Source organism: Prunus dulcis, chromosome 3, assembly GCF_902201215.1.
Source record: "Prunus dulcis chromosome 3, ALMONDv2, whole genome shotgun sequence".
In the NCBI taxonomy this organism is placed as follows: Eukaryota; Viridiplantae; Streptophyta; class Magnoliopsida; order Rosales; family Rosaceae; genus Prunus; species Prunus dulcis.
In genome coordinates, this window is record NC_047652.1 from 18,687,269 (window position 1) to 18,702,712 (window position 15,444).

General features: G+C 33.2%; 1 pseudogene; it reads right to left on the reverse strand.

Moving 5' to 3' along the window:
• Positions 1-336: 336 nt before the first annotated feature.
• On the reverse strand, positions 337-1,748 carry LOC117621920 (annotated as a pseudogene).
• Positions 1,749-15,444: the final 13,696 nt, after the last annotated feature.

The following is a 15,444-nucleotide window of genomic DNA, read 5'->3' on the forward strand; positions in this document are numbered from 1 at the left end:
AGGATGCTCAGCTCATGTGTGTGATATCATTGGCACAAATATAAAGGTCTTTATGGTGATTTTCACATCTTGAAAGCTCCTTTTTTGTTTTATAATTTGGTTTTATGCTTTTGATCATCCTCTGTTGCTGCTTTTGAAAACTTCAGCTTCAGATGTTCACCATTTGGCCACAGATTTTATAGCCCTTGTTTTCTTTTTTCTTGGTTGAAGAAGTCCTTGTTTTCTAAGGTGACAGCTTTGGATAATTAAAATATAGTTCATGCGAAAACTTCGGTCACACCCGTAATTACTTTAGACAAACAAGCTTTCCTGCTTCTAGTAAATCTCAATTTCCTCTTAAGCTGTTGAAATTAGATCCAAACTGAAATTAGCTTCCACTGCTTTCATGGCTTCAAATCTTTGTTCGTTGGCCTGGAACTTAAGGCCATCATAGAGCTTCATATAGTCTTCAAACACGAATTTCGGGTAAACTTGATTCTTCTCCTCTGCTTCTTTCTCCACCAGTGTTGGTGCAGGGTAGATGACAGCAACACTGCCAGGGTTGTAGAAGGAAGCTATTGACATTCTGGTGCTATCAGTTTGGGCAATCACTCTTGTACTTCCCATTAGTGATCACCTATACTACAAGGGAATTCAAAATTGTAAGTTTTTTTAAATATATGTAAGCAAATTGACTTGGGCATGAAGTAACATGAATTTGGAAAGTTGCGTTATTTGGGGTGACTAAGGGCATGTTTGGTATTCAACTTGAATCCAACCTTTTAAATTCAAAAACAGAATTTGAGTTCAAAACAAAGAAAACTTGTTTGGTAGTCCTATTTTTAAAAACTCAAACTCAAGAACAACTAAAAAACACCATAATTATTAAAAATTAAAAATATCTGTTTTTTCAGTTTTTTTTAACAACCCACAGGTTCTCAAATTTTTAAGATTTGAAAACAGTTTTCAAGCTGCATACCAAACAAGTTTTTGAATCTTAAAAATAGATTTAAGAACACATTGTTTTTAAGAAAAACCAAAGTTTTTGAATTCCCTATTTAAATAAGATACTAAACGCCCCCTAAATTTAATACCTCAAGTTGGTCAAGGATGATAACAATGGAGTGGCGCATGGGGGACACATCAATCCATTGGCCATCTCCACTGACCTTGTCATCTTGGAAGAGCAGGATCATACAGCCGGCATCAGTGTGTGCCCGGAGACCCTTGATCAGCTCAGGGTTGGGACATTGAGGGTAGTTGCTAACCTGGGTGCCAAACGCTGGCCCATTTGTTCCATAGAAGGCCTTCCACTGTGTCTAAAAACTCATGACTCACTAGCTACAATATTTGTGGACCCAAAATTTAAAATTAATCAGACGAAACGGACATTAATGACAATTGAATTACAACAAAAATATGTTGATAATATAACTTTAAGTGGGGATATTTTAGGGATCTGAATATATATAAAATCTGATACATCAAGCTTAATTAGCTAAGAATAAATAAGTTTAAAGGGGATAAAGTCAAATTTTCTATAAAAATTATCATATAGGCTTGATCGACCAAGGCTTGGCACCTTAAAATTAAAGAGGAGTTCCTCCTAACAACCGTTGGGATTTTGGCACTTGTTAAATTCAAGCAACATTGACAAAGATTCAACAAAAAAGAAAAAAAAAATGTTATAAAAATTTAACATGTGTCAAAACCCCATTGATTGTAAGGAGGAGCTCCTCTTTAATTTTAAGGAGCCAAGCATTTCCCATCTTTGTTTGGTCATTTTGCCTTGTTTTGCTTACTAGCAAAAATAAAAAAGAGAAACTCAATTTTCTATTTAGATTTACTAACGTATGGATATTTGAATGATTCTAATTCACGACGATTATGTTAATTAATAAGTAAAAGCTCAAATAATTAAATCGATTAACGGGATAGGTAATTATATATGTAATTCAGTAATATCTTAGCCTTTCTGAATTATTTTAGTTAGTAATTGTATGTTAATTATTATTTAATATATTAAAAATTATATAAAAAGTCCACAAAATAATTAATTTCTATTTATTAAGTCTTTTGTGAAATCATTTGGGTGTCTTATTTAAATTTCTTCATAGCCCAAGAGCCGTATTCATTTCTATTAGGCCATTACTCCAGTATCTATTGCCCCTATTTTATTTTTTACTTTTTCACAGTTATACCTGTATAAACATTCTAGAACTTTCACGCTTAACAATGTATTATACACGTACGCACGTATTTCTCAGTTTAATATGCCTATTTTTTACAAAATTTCAATAAGACACCCAAAATTCACAAATTATACACCTAATTCTCACATATTATTGAATAAAAATAATATATATATATTTGGCTATACTAAGTTTTCCCCTAATTGTCTTTTAAAAATAGTATAGCCGAGCCGCTATACACGTTTTTCTTAATTTCTTTTTTAAAAAATAGTATAGCCGCACGGCTGTACATGTTTGACACGTGGCGCATAGGTGCTGGGCACACATATATAAATAGTATAGCAGCCCGGCTATACTAGATTTTTATGAAAATTTTAAAGAAATAGTATAGCCGGGCGGCTCTACTCGCCTTTACCTTTTTTTAAAAAAGAAAATAGTATAGCCGCCTGGCTTTAGTGGTTTGACAAGTGGCGCCTATGCGCTGGTATAGTACAGCAGCGCGGCTGTAATTTTTTTTTTTTAAATTTAATTCAAAAAATATATAATTAGTTTCTTTACTTTCTTCTTTTGGCCTACTTCTTTAATTTAATATATGTAATTCAATAATATCTTAGCCTTTTTGAATTACTTTAGTTAGTAATTGTATGTTAATTATTATTTAATACATTAAAAATTATATAAAAAGTCCACAAAATAATTAATTTCTATTTATTAAGTCTTTTGTGAAACCATTTGTGTGTCTTATTTAAATTTCTTCATAGCCCAAGAGCTGTATTCATTTCTATTAGGCCATTACTCGAGTATCTATTGCCCCTTTTTTATTTTTTATTTTTTCACAGTTATTACCCATATAGACATTCTAGCACTTTCACGCTTAATAATGTATTATACACGTACGCACGCATTTCTCATGGTTAATATGCCTATTTTTTACAAAATTTTTAATAAGACACACAAAATTCACGTATTATACACCCAATTCTCACATATTATTGAATAAAAATGATATATATATTTGGCTACACTAAGTTTTCCCCTAATTGTCTTTTAAAAATAGTATAGCCGGGAGGCTATACTGGTTTTTCTTAATTCCTTTTTTGAAAAATAGTATAGCCGCACGGCTGTACATGTTTGACACGTGGCGTATAGGCACTGGGCACACATATATAAATAGTATAGCCCCGCGGCTAGACTTTTTTGAATTGTAAAAAAATAGTATAGCCGTGCGGCTATACTCGTTTTTTGCATTTAAAAAATAGTATGGCTTTACCTCTTTGCCACGTGGGCCTAGTCCATGGGCTGGCCTTTATATACAAATATATATATATATATATATAATAGTCTAGCCGCCGGGCTATACTCCTTTTTTCTATTTAAAAAATAGTATGGCTTTACCTCTTTCACACGTGGGCTTAGGCCTCTTTGCCACATGGGCTTAGGCCATGGCCCGGCCTTTATACATAAATAAATAAATAAATATAATAGTATAGCCGCCCGGCTACACTATTTTTTTTGAATTTTAAGAAAGAGTATAGCCGTGCCGCTATACTCGTTTTTTGCATTTAAAAGTAGTATGGCTTTACCTCTTTGACACGTGGGCTGAGACTTCTTTGCCACGTGGGCTTAGGCCATGGGCCGGCCTTTATATATATATATATATAATAGTATAGCCCCCCGGCTATACTATTTTTTTGAATTTAAAAAAAAAAGTATAGCTGTACCCTTTTCCCCCCTTTTTATATTTTTTTTTTAAAAAAAAGGCTTCACTCATTTGACACGATATTCGCATAGTCGGAATTTTGGGGATGGGTGGAATACGCAAAACAACACTTGCCCGAGCCATTTTTAACCAATTTTATCACAGCTTTGAAGGTAAAAGCTTACTTTTAAATGTGAGGGAAACTGCAAAGTAACCAAATGGAGTGAAGCGTGTGCAAGAACAAATTCTTTCTGACATCTTGAAACCAACCAAGATAGGGAGAGTTGATATCAATGTTTTAAAAACAAGACTTAGATGTCGAAGGGTGTTAGAGTTTGTATAGGAAAACACACTTGCATTTAGTCCCACATTCGAAGGGAGTTGTTTCCTTCTATGGTTTATAAGCACCAACACTTTAGAAATACTAAATAGAGAATGGGTCTAGTGGAGCAAAGTTGGGCCACATCATTGCTTGGGCTTGGATATATATATATATATATATATATATATATTTTTGTATAATAAATATATATAATTAATTGTCAAAAATAGTATGGCTTTACCTCTTTGACATGTGGGCTTTACCTCTTTGCCACATGGGCCTAGGCCATGGGCCGGCCTTTATATATAATAGTATAGCCGCCCGGCTATACTTTTTTTTTGAATTTTAAAAAACAGTATAGCCGTGCGGCTATACTCGTTTTTTGCATTTAAAAGTAGTATGGCTTTACCTCTTTGACACGTGGGCTGAGGCTTCTTTGCCACGTGGGCTTAGGCCATGGGCCGGCCTTTATATAAGTATAGCCGCGCGGGTATACTCCTTTTTTCCATTAAAAAAAATATTATGGCTTTACCTCTTTCACACGTGGGCTTAGGCTTCTTTTCCACGTGGGCTTAGGCCATGGGCCGGCCTTTATATATAAATATATATATATAATAGTAACGCCGCCCGGTTATACTATTTTTTTTGAATTTAAAAAAAAAGTATAGCCATGCGGCTATACTCGTTTTTTTTTGCATTTAAAAGTAGTATGACTTTACCTCTTTGACACGTGGGCTGAGGCTTCTTTGCCACGTGGGCTTAGGCCATGGGCCGGCCTTTATATATAAATATAAATATAAATATATATATAGTATAGCGCCGGGCTATACTCCTTTTCCGTTTAAAATAGTATGGCTTTACCTTGATTTCGATCACCAATACTCTCCACTCCCTTGATTTCGATCCTTTGGTATATACCATGCTTGTGTTGTGATTGGTTGCTACTTTCTTCTTAGTGCACAAGCGGACTCGAGTGTGAAGCAGAAAGTGACTCTTGGAGGAATGTTCTTGTGCTGATGTGTTCATGTTTTTTGTCAAAATTTTGTTCTTGGCGTAAGATCGGTGGGTCTCTATGCGCAGCGATGTTGACTTGTATGGAGGGTGTGAATCCCCTCCTTTGTGGCCATATTGGTGAGGTAGGTGCGGTCTCCGGTCCCTTTGTGGCGATAGTGGCTCGGTTTTGAAATTTGTTTTGAATTTGTATGGGGAAGAAAAGGCTAAAAACACCAAGTTCTATTTAATTATGATGATTTTTTAATTTTTTAATTTTTGTATAATTACGACAAGCTTTAAATAGTTTATAAAATATGGAATAAATCATATATTACAATGATCGTTTTTTAAAATAAGATTTTTCAAAAGCACTTAAGAAAATGTACTTAATTATTTTTACGCCATCACAGAACATAAACAGTACTAGTCTCTCCAATCACAAGTCTTTTGCCTCCACACGCATCTCGAGTCACAACTAATTGTTAGAAATTAAAGAGAATTAGAAATCTGTCATATCCATAAACAGTGATTAGGGAAGTGAATGAACACAATCATTTATTTTTTGAAGTCCGTTTAAAGCAACCAAACTGACCAACAAAAGAATAACGAAGAAAAGTCTTACAAAAGGTAATTGGAAGTTCAGTCAGGTCGAAGTCAATTGGGCTTCAAATTCAACTTAGGCATTGAATATTTAATATTTAATTATCAAAAAGATGGCCTTGGGGCACTTGGGCATTTAGTTTCCAATTAATAAATTTTTTTAATAATTAATTCATATTAGTTTAATTAATTTGACTGGGGGACTATTTTAATTTTAATTTTAATTTTTAATAATAAACAGTATAATATATTGTCGTTAATAATCGTGTTATACAAATACATACGTATTTTTCAATCAATAGTATAGACAAGCGGCTATAGTGTTTTAGATATGTATTCATATATATATATATATATATATATACACACACACATATGTAGGTACGTATTTGTCAACAATACATTCGTGTTCTATACACGTCTCACGTTTTCTTTAAAAAGCAAACATACAATAGTCGTATTGTACATGTACGTACGTATTACGAATGTTTTATACACGTATTTTTTTAAAATTTTCAGTAACACACACAAATCCACGTATTATACAAATAACTCACACATATTATTGAATAAGAATAACACATGGTACAAAAATGATATTAAAATATCAAATAGTGGAACATTAATACCTACTTTGGATATGTTGCAAATTAATATCCATAAGGTACAAACCAATGCAACTAGGAGGGTCTTTTTTTTGTTTCAAAAAAAAAAAAAAAAAAAAGGGGGGGAAAAAGGGTACAGCCGCACGGCTATACTCTACGTTTTCAATTTTTAAAAAAAGATGTGTGTTGACGCGAGGGTCCTAATGGCAGGAGTCTTTTTTATATTTAAAAATAGTATAGCCGCACGGCTATACTGAGTTTTCAAAATTTTTTTAAAAAATACATGGGCTGACACGTGGCGCCTAATGATTAGGGACCTTTTTTATATTTAGAAATAGTATAGCCGCACGGCTATACTCTGTTTTGAAATTTTTTTAAAAAATACATGGGATGACACGTGGCGCCTAATGATTGGGGACCTTTTTTATATTTAGTAATAGTATAGCCGGGCGGCGATACTCTGTTTTGAAATATTTTTAAAAAATACAAGGGATGACAGGTGGAGCCTAATGATTGGGGACTTTTTTTATATTAAAAATAGTATAGCCGCACGGCTATACTCAATTTTCAAAAAAATACAGGGGCTGACACGTGGCGCCTAATGATTCGGGAGCTTTTTTATATTTAAAATAGTATAGCCGCACGGCGATACTCTGTTTTGAATTTTTTTTTGAAAAATACAAAGGCTGACACGTGGCGCCTAATGATTGGAGATCTGTTTTATATTTAAAAATAGTATAGCCGCGCGGCTATACTCTGTTTTGAAATTTTTTTAACTTGGCACGTGGCTCTTAATGCTTTTTTTGGGGGGGTGGGGGAAGGGGGCCCTTTTTTATTTTTGAAAACAGTATAGCCACACATATGTAGGTAATGATTTTTCAACAATACACTCGTGCTCCATACACGTGTCACGTTTTCTTTAAAAAGCAAACATACAATAGTCATATTGTACATATACGTACGTATTTCTAATGTTTTATACACATATTTTTGAGGAAATTTTCAATAAGACACACAAAATTCACGTATTGTACAAATAATTCTCACGCATTATTAAATAATAATAACATGTGGTATAAAAATTATATTAAAATATCAAACAGTGGAAGATTAATATGTATTTTGGATAGGTTGTAAATTAATATTCATAAGGTACAAACCAATGCAAGTAGGAGGGTCCTTTTTTATCATTAATTTTTTAATTAAGTAGTATAGCCGCGCGGCTATACAAAAGATGTTTATAATAAAAACTGTATAGCTGGGTGGCTATACCCTTTTTTGACACGTGGTTTTAATCAATGGAGGCTCTTTTTTTTTTTTTTTTTTATAATAAAAAGGGGGAGTAGAGCCGACCGGCTATACTCCGTGTTTGTAATATTTTTTTAAAAAGGCATGTGTTGACACGTGGCGCCCAATGATTGGGGACCTTTTTCATATTAAAAATAGTATAGCCGCGTGGCTATACTCAGCTTGAAATTTTTTTTAAAAGGACATGTGTTGACACGTGGCGCCTATTGGTTGGGGGAACTTTTTATAAGTGAAAAATAGTATAGCCGCCCGGCTATACTCAGTTTTAATATGCTTATAAAAAAGGACATGTTTTGACACGTGGCTCCTATTGGTTGAGGGAGATTTTTTTATATTTAAAATTAGTATCGCCGAGCGGCTATACTCAGTTTTACAATTTTTTTTTTAAAAAAATACATGTGTTGACATGTGGCTCCTATTTGTTGGGGGTCCTTTTTTATATTAAAAAATAGTATGGGCAGGAGGCATTACTTTTTTAAAAATTTTAATTAATTTGACTGGGGGACTATTTTAATTTTAATTTTAATTTTTAATAATAAATAGTATAATATATTGTCGTTAATAATCGTGTTATACAAATACATACATATTTTTCAATAAATAGCATAGACAAGCGGCTATAGTGTTTTAGATATGTATTCGTATATATATATATACACACACACACACACATATGTAGGTACGTATTTGTCAACAATATATTCGTGTTCTATACACGTCTCACGTTTTCTTTAAAAAGCAAACATACAATAGTCGTATTGTACATGTACGTACGTATTACGAATGTTTTATACACGTATTTTTTTAAAATTTTCAGTAACACACACAAATCCACGTATGATACAAATAATTCACACATATTATTGAATAAGAATAACACATGGTACAAAAATTATATTAAAATATCAAATAGTAGAACATTAATACCTACTTTGGATATGTTGCAAATTAATATCCATAAGGTACAAACCAATGCAACTAGGAGGGTCTTTTTTTNTTTTTTGAAAAGACATGTGTTGACACGTTGCTCCTACTGGTTGGGGGAACTTTTTTTACATTTAAAGAAGTATAGCCGCCCGGCTGTACGCTGTTTTGAAATTTTAATTTTTTTATATTTAAAACTAGTATAGCCGCGCGGCTATACTCAGCTTTGAAATTTTTTTTGAAAAGACATGTGTCGACACGTGCCACCTATTGGTTGGGAGAAATTTTTATATATGGAAAAAAAAGTACAGCCGCGCGGCTGTACTCAGTTTTGAAATTTTAATTTTTTAATATTTAAAACAGTATAGCCGCGCGGCTATACTCAGTTTTGAAATTTTTTGAAAAAGGCATGTTTTGACACGTGGCCGCTATTGGTTTGGGGACCTTTTTTTTATATTTAAAAATAGTACAGCCGCGCGGCTATACTCAGTTTTGCAAATTTTTTTTTTTGAAAAGTACATTTGTTGACATGTGGCTCCTATTTGTTGGGGGACCTTTTTTTATGTTAAAAAATAGTATAGCCGCCCGGCTATACTTTGTTTTTTTATTTAAAAAAAATAGAAGCCAATTGGGCTTCAAATTTAACTTGAATATTTAATATTTAATTATCAAAAAGATGGCCTTGGGCCTTGGGGCACTTGGGCATTTAGATTTAAATGAATTATTTAGTTTCAAAATAATAAATTTTTTCAATAATTAATTCATATTAGTTTAATTAATTTGACTGGGGGACTATTTTAATTTTAATTTTAATTTTTAATAATAAATAGTATAATATATTGCCGTTAATAATCGTGTTACGCAAATACATATGTATTTTTCAATAAATAGTATAGACGAGCGGCTACAGTCTTTTAGATATGTATTCACACACACACACACACACACACACACACACACACATATGTAGGTACGTATTTTTCAACAATACATTCGTGTTCTATACACGTCTCACGTTTTCTTCAAAAAGCAAACATACAATAGTCGTATTGAACATGTACGTACGTATTACTAATGTTTTATACACGTATTTTTTTTAAAATTTTTAGTAACACACACAAATTCCCGTATTATACAAATAATTCTCACATATTATTGAATAAGAATAACACATGGTACAAAAATTATATTAAAATATCAAATAGTGGAACATTAATACCTACTTTGGATATGTTGCAAATTAATATCCATAAGGTACAAACCAATGCAACTAGGAGGGTCTTTTTTTTTTTTTTTTTTATTAGGGGAAGAAAAAGAGTACAGCCGCACGGCTATACTCCATGTTTTCAATTTTTAAAAAAAAGATATGTGTTGACACGAGGGTCCAAATGGCAGGAGTCTTTTTTATATTTTAAAAAAGTATAGCCGCACGGCTATACTCAGTGTTGAAATATTTTTTACAAAGGCATGTGTCGACACGTGGGGCATAATGGTTGGAAACTTTTTTTATAATTAAAAATAGTATAGCCGAACGGCTATACTCAGTTTTGAAATTTTTTTTAAAAACGACATGTGTTGACACGTGGCGCCTATTGGTTGGGAGAACATTTTTTTTACATTTAAGACATATAGCCGCCCGGCTGTACTCAGTTATGAAATTTTTTTATTTAAAAATAGTATAGCCGCGCGGCTATACTCAGGTTTGAAATTTTTTTTGAAAAGAGATGTGTTGACACGTGGCTCCTACTGGTTGGGGGAACTTTTTTTACATTTAAAGAAGTATAGCCGCCCGGCTGTACGCTGTTTTCAAATTTTAATTTTTTATATTTAAAACTAGTATAGCCGCGCGGCTATACTCAGTTTTGAAATTTTTTTTGAAAAGACATGTGTCGACACGTGCCACCTATTGGTTGGGAGAAATTTTTATATATGGAAAAAAAAGTAGAGCCGCGCGGCTGTACTCAGTTTTGAAATTTTAATTTTTTAATATTTAAAAAAGTATAGCCGCGCGGCTATACTCAGTTTTGAAATTTTTTGAAAAAGGCATGTTTTGACACGTGGCCGCTATTGGTTGGGGGACCTTTTTTTTATATTTAAAAATAGTACAGCCGCGCGGCTATACTCAGTTTTTGCAAATTTTTTTTTTGAAAAGTACATGTGTTGACATGTGGCTCCTATTTGTTGGGGGACCTTTTTTTATGTTAAAAAATAGGATAGCCGCCCGGCTATACTTTGTTTTTTTATTTAAAAAAAATAGAAGCCAATTGGGCTTCAAATTCAACTTGAATATTTAATATTTAATTATCAAAAAGATGGCCTTGGGCCTTGGGGCACTTGGGCATTTAGATTTAAATGAATTATTTAGTTTCAAAATAATAAATTTTTTCAATAATTAATTCATATTAGTTTAATTAATTTGACTTGGGGACTATTTTAATTTTAATTTTAATTTTTAATAATAAATAGTATAATATATTGCCGTTAATAATCGTGTTACTCAAATACATACGTATTTTTCAATAAATAGTATAGACGAGCGGCTACAGTCTTTTAGATATGTATTCATACACACACACACACACACACACACATATGTAGGTACGTATTTTTCAACAATACATTCGTGTTCTATACACGTCTCACGTTTTCTTTAAAAAGCAAACATACAATAGTCGTATTGTACATGTACGTACGCATTACTAATATTTTATACACGTATTTTTTTTTAAATTTTCAGTAACACACACAAATTCACGTATTATACAAATAATTCTCACATATTATTGAATGAGAATAACACATGGTAAAAAAATTATATTAAAATATCAAATAGTGGAACATTAATACCTACTTTGGATATGTCGCAAATTAATATCCATAAGGTACAAACCAATGCAACTAGGAGGGTTTTTTTTCTTTTTTTTTAGGGGAAGAAAAAGAGTACAGCCGCACGGCTATACTCCATGTTTTCAATTTTTTTAAAAAAAAGATATGTGTTGACACGAGGGTCCAAATGGCAGGAGTCTTTTTTCTATTTTAAAAAAGTATAGCCGCACGGCTATACTCAGTGTTGAAATATTTTTTACAAAGGCATGTGTCGACACGTGGGGCATAATGGTTGGAATCTTTTTTTATAATTAAAAATAGTATAGCCGAACGGCTATACTCAGTTTTGAAATTTTTTTTTAAAAACGACATGTGTTGGCACGTGGCGCCTATTGGTTGGGAGAACATTTTTTTTACATTTAAGACGTATAGCCGCCCGGCTGTACTCAGTTATGAAATTTTTTTATTTAAAAATAGTATAGCCGCGCGGCTATACTCAGGTTTGAAATTTTTTTTGAAAAGACATGTGTTGACACGTGGCTCCTACTGGTTGGGGGAACTTTTTTTACATTTAAAGAAGTATAGCCGCCCGGCTGTACGCTGTTTTGAAATTTTAATTTTTTTATATTTAAAACTAGTATAGCCGCGCGGCTATACTCAGTTTTGAAATTTTTTTTGAAAAGACATGTGTCGACACGTGCCACCTATTGGTTGGGAGAAATTTTTATATATGGAAAAAAAGTACAGCCGCGCGGCTGTACTCAGTTTTGAAATTTTAATTTTTTAATATTTAAAAAAGTATAGCCGCGCGGCTATACTCTGTTTTGAAATTTTTTGAAAAAGGCATGTTTTGACACGTGGCCGCTATTGGTTGGGGGACCTTTTTTTTATATTTAAAAATAGTACAGCCGCGCGGCTATACTCAGTTTTGCAAATTTTTTTTTTTGAAAAGTACATGTGTTGACATGTGGCTCCTATTTGTTGGGGGACCTTTTTTTATGTTAAAAAATAGTATAGCCGCCCGGCTATACTTTGTTTTTTTATTTAAAAAAAATAGAAGCCAATTGGGCTTCAAATTCAACTTGAATATTTAATATTTAATTATCAAAAAGATGGCCTTGGGCCTTGGGGCACTTGGGCATTTAGATTTAAATGAATTATTTAGTTTCAAAATAATAAATTTTTTCAATAATTAATTCATATTAGTTTAATTAATTTGACTGGGGGACTATTTTAATTTTAATTTTAATTTTTAATAATAAATAGTATAATATATTGCCGTTAATAATCGTGTTACGCAAATACATACGTATTTTTCAATAAATAGTATAGACGAGCGGCTACAGTCTTTTAGATATGTATTCATACACACACACACACACACACACATATGTAGGTACGTATTTTTCAACAATACATTCGTGTTCTATACACGTCTCACGTTTTCTTCAAAAAGCAAACATACAATAGTCGTATTGTACATGTACGTACGTATTACTAATGTTTTATACACGTATTTTTTTTTAAAATTTTTAGTAACACACACAAATTCACGTATTATACAAATAATTCTCACATATTATTGAATAAGAATAACACATGGTACAAAAATTATATTAAAATATCAAATAGTGGAACATTAATACCTACTTTGGATATGTTGCAAATTAATATCCATAAGGTACAAACCAATGCAACTAGGAGGGTCTTTTTTTTTTTTTTTTTTTCAAAAAAAAAGAAAAAGATAAAGGGGAAAAAAGAGTACAGCCGCACGGCTATACTCTACGTTTTCAATTTTTTTTAAAAAGATATGTGTTGACACGAGGGTCCTAATGGCAGGAGTCTTTTTTTATATTAAAAAATAGTATAGCCGCGCGGCTATACTCAGTTTTGAAATATTTTTTTACAAAGGCAAGTGTTGACACGTGGGGCATAATGGTTGGGGTCTTTTTTTATATTTAAAAATAGTATAGCCGAACGGCTATACTCAATTTTGAATTTTTTTTTAAAGACATATGTTGACACGTGGCGCCTATATCTGCGGTTGGGCTACTACCAAATGCGTACGCGAATGAACGAACATTTGAAAGAGATGGTGACAAACAAGGAAATCGGCGCATTTGGCTCTACCTCTCGCGCCAAACCATCGTGGTTGGAACTTGTTTCAATGAAAAAAATTACCAGAATGACCAAAACATCTCTTCCTGAACAGGCCCATAGGAAATACAATCATTGAAGTCGTCCCCGACAATCATCTTTGAAGTGACACAACAGACTATGACTAGACATCTCAAGGAATCCACGATTCTCACATCTCGTAAACAACTATACATCTTGGAAGCAAAGGGTCTGGAGCAAAGGTATTTACCCCTGGTCAATCCACAGTGAATCATCCAGCAATAGATTAAGTAGTCGAAAAAGCAGTAGACATTATAGAAATTGAGAATGTGCTTTCTCTTAACTCAGCATGGTCATACAATGAGAATAAGAAGTTGGTTATTCTCAGCTCTAGGCTGGGTATCCATATTAGGTTAGGGAGTCAACAAATCCCAGTCATAATGGACAAGAATAAATCGGACCTTAAATTGTAGAATGCCCCAATCACACAGGTTCATTATCCACACGAGTCGGGTCTTGCGGCTGATGTGCCATTTGATAAGAGAGGATTGCCTTTTTTTGATATTCTTTGTAACAAAGCCCGATAGGGGTGCGTATGATAATATTGTTAAAAGGGCACAGCCAAAGCCTTCTTTTATTAAATATAAAAAGAGGGGAGGTGGAGGAAGTAGCTCTAACGATAGGAGGGAAAGGTTAGTCACTTGACTGTAAGAACGATTGGAAGGAGAGGACTTTGACAGCTCTATGTTTCATGAGGTCGAACTTCGAATGAGCTATACACTCTAGGAGAAAGCCGCTCTACCTACAGGGTAGTCACCGACATTTCAATGTAATTTTATTAGTTGCCATGATTGGGGCTATAGTACTGACTATGCATAGAAGCCTATGCGCCTATATAGTACTGGCTTGCACCAATACTCTCCACTCCCTTGATTTTGATCCTTTGTTATATACCATGCTTGTGTTGTGATTGGTTGCTACTTTCTTCTTGGTGCACAAGCGGACTCGAGTGTGAAGCAGAAAGTGACTCTTGGAGGAATGTTCTTGTGCTGATGTGTTTCTGTTTTTTGGGGAAATTTTGTTCTTGGCGTAAGATCGGTGGGTCTCTATGCGCAGCTATGTTGACTTGTATGGAGGGTGTGAATCCCCTCCTTTGTGGCCATATTGGTGAGGTAAGTGCGGTCTCTGGTCCCTTTGTGGCAATAGTGGCTCGGTTTTGAATTTTGTTTTGAATTTGTATGGGGAAGAAAAGGCTAAAAACACCAAGTTCTATTTAATTATGATGATTTTTTAATTTTTTAATTTTTGTATAATTACGACAAGCTTTAAATAGTTTATAAAATATGGAATAAATCATATATTACAATGATCGTTTTTTAAAATAAGATTTTTCAAAAGCACTTAAGAAAATGTACTTAATTATTTTTACGCCATCACAGAACATAAACAGTACTAGTCTCTCCAATCACAAGTCTTTTGCCTCCACACGCATCTCGAGTCACAACTAATTGTTAGAAATTAAAGAGAATTAGAAATCTGTCATATCCATAAACAGTGATTAGGGAAGTGAATGAACACAATCATTTATTTTTTGAAGTCCGTTTAAAGCAACCAAACTGACCAACAAAAGAATAACTAAGAAAAGTCTTTTGTGAAACCATTTGGGTGTCTTATTTAAATTTCTTCATAGCCCAAGAGCCGTATTCATTTCTATTAGGCCATTACTCGAGTATCTATTGCCCCTTTTTTATTTTTTACTTTTTCACTGTTATTACCCGTATAGACATTCTAGCACTTTCACGCTTAATAATGTATTATATACGTACGCACGTATTTCTCATAGTTAATATGCCTATTTTTTACAAAAAATTTAATAAG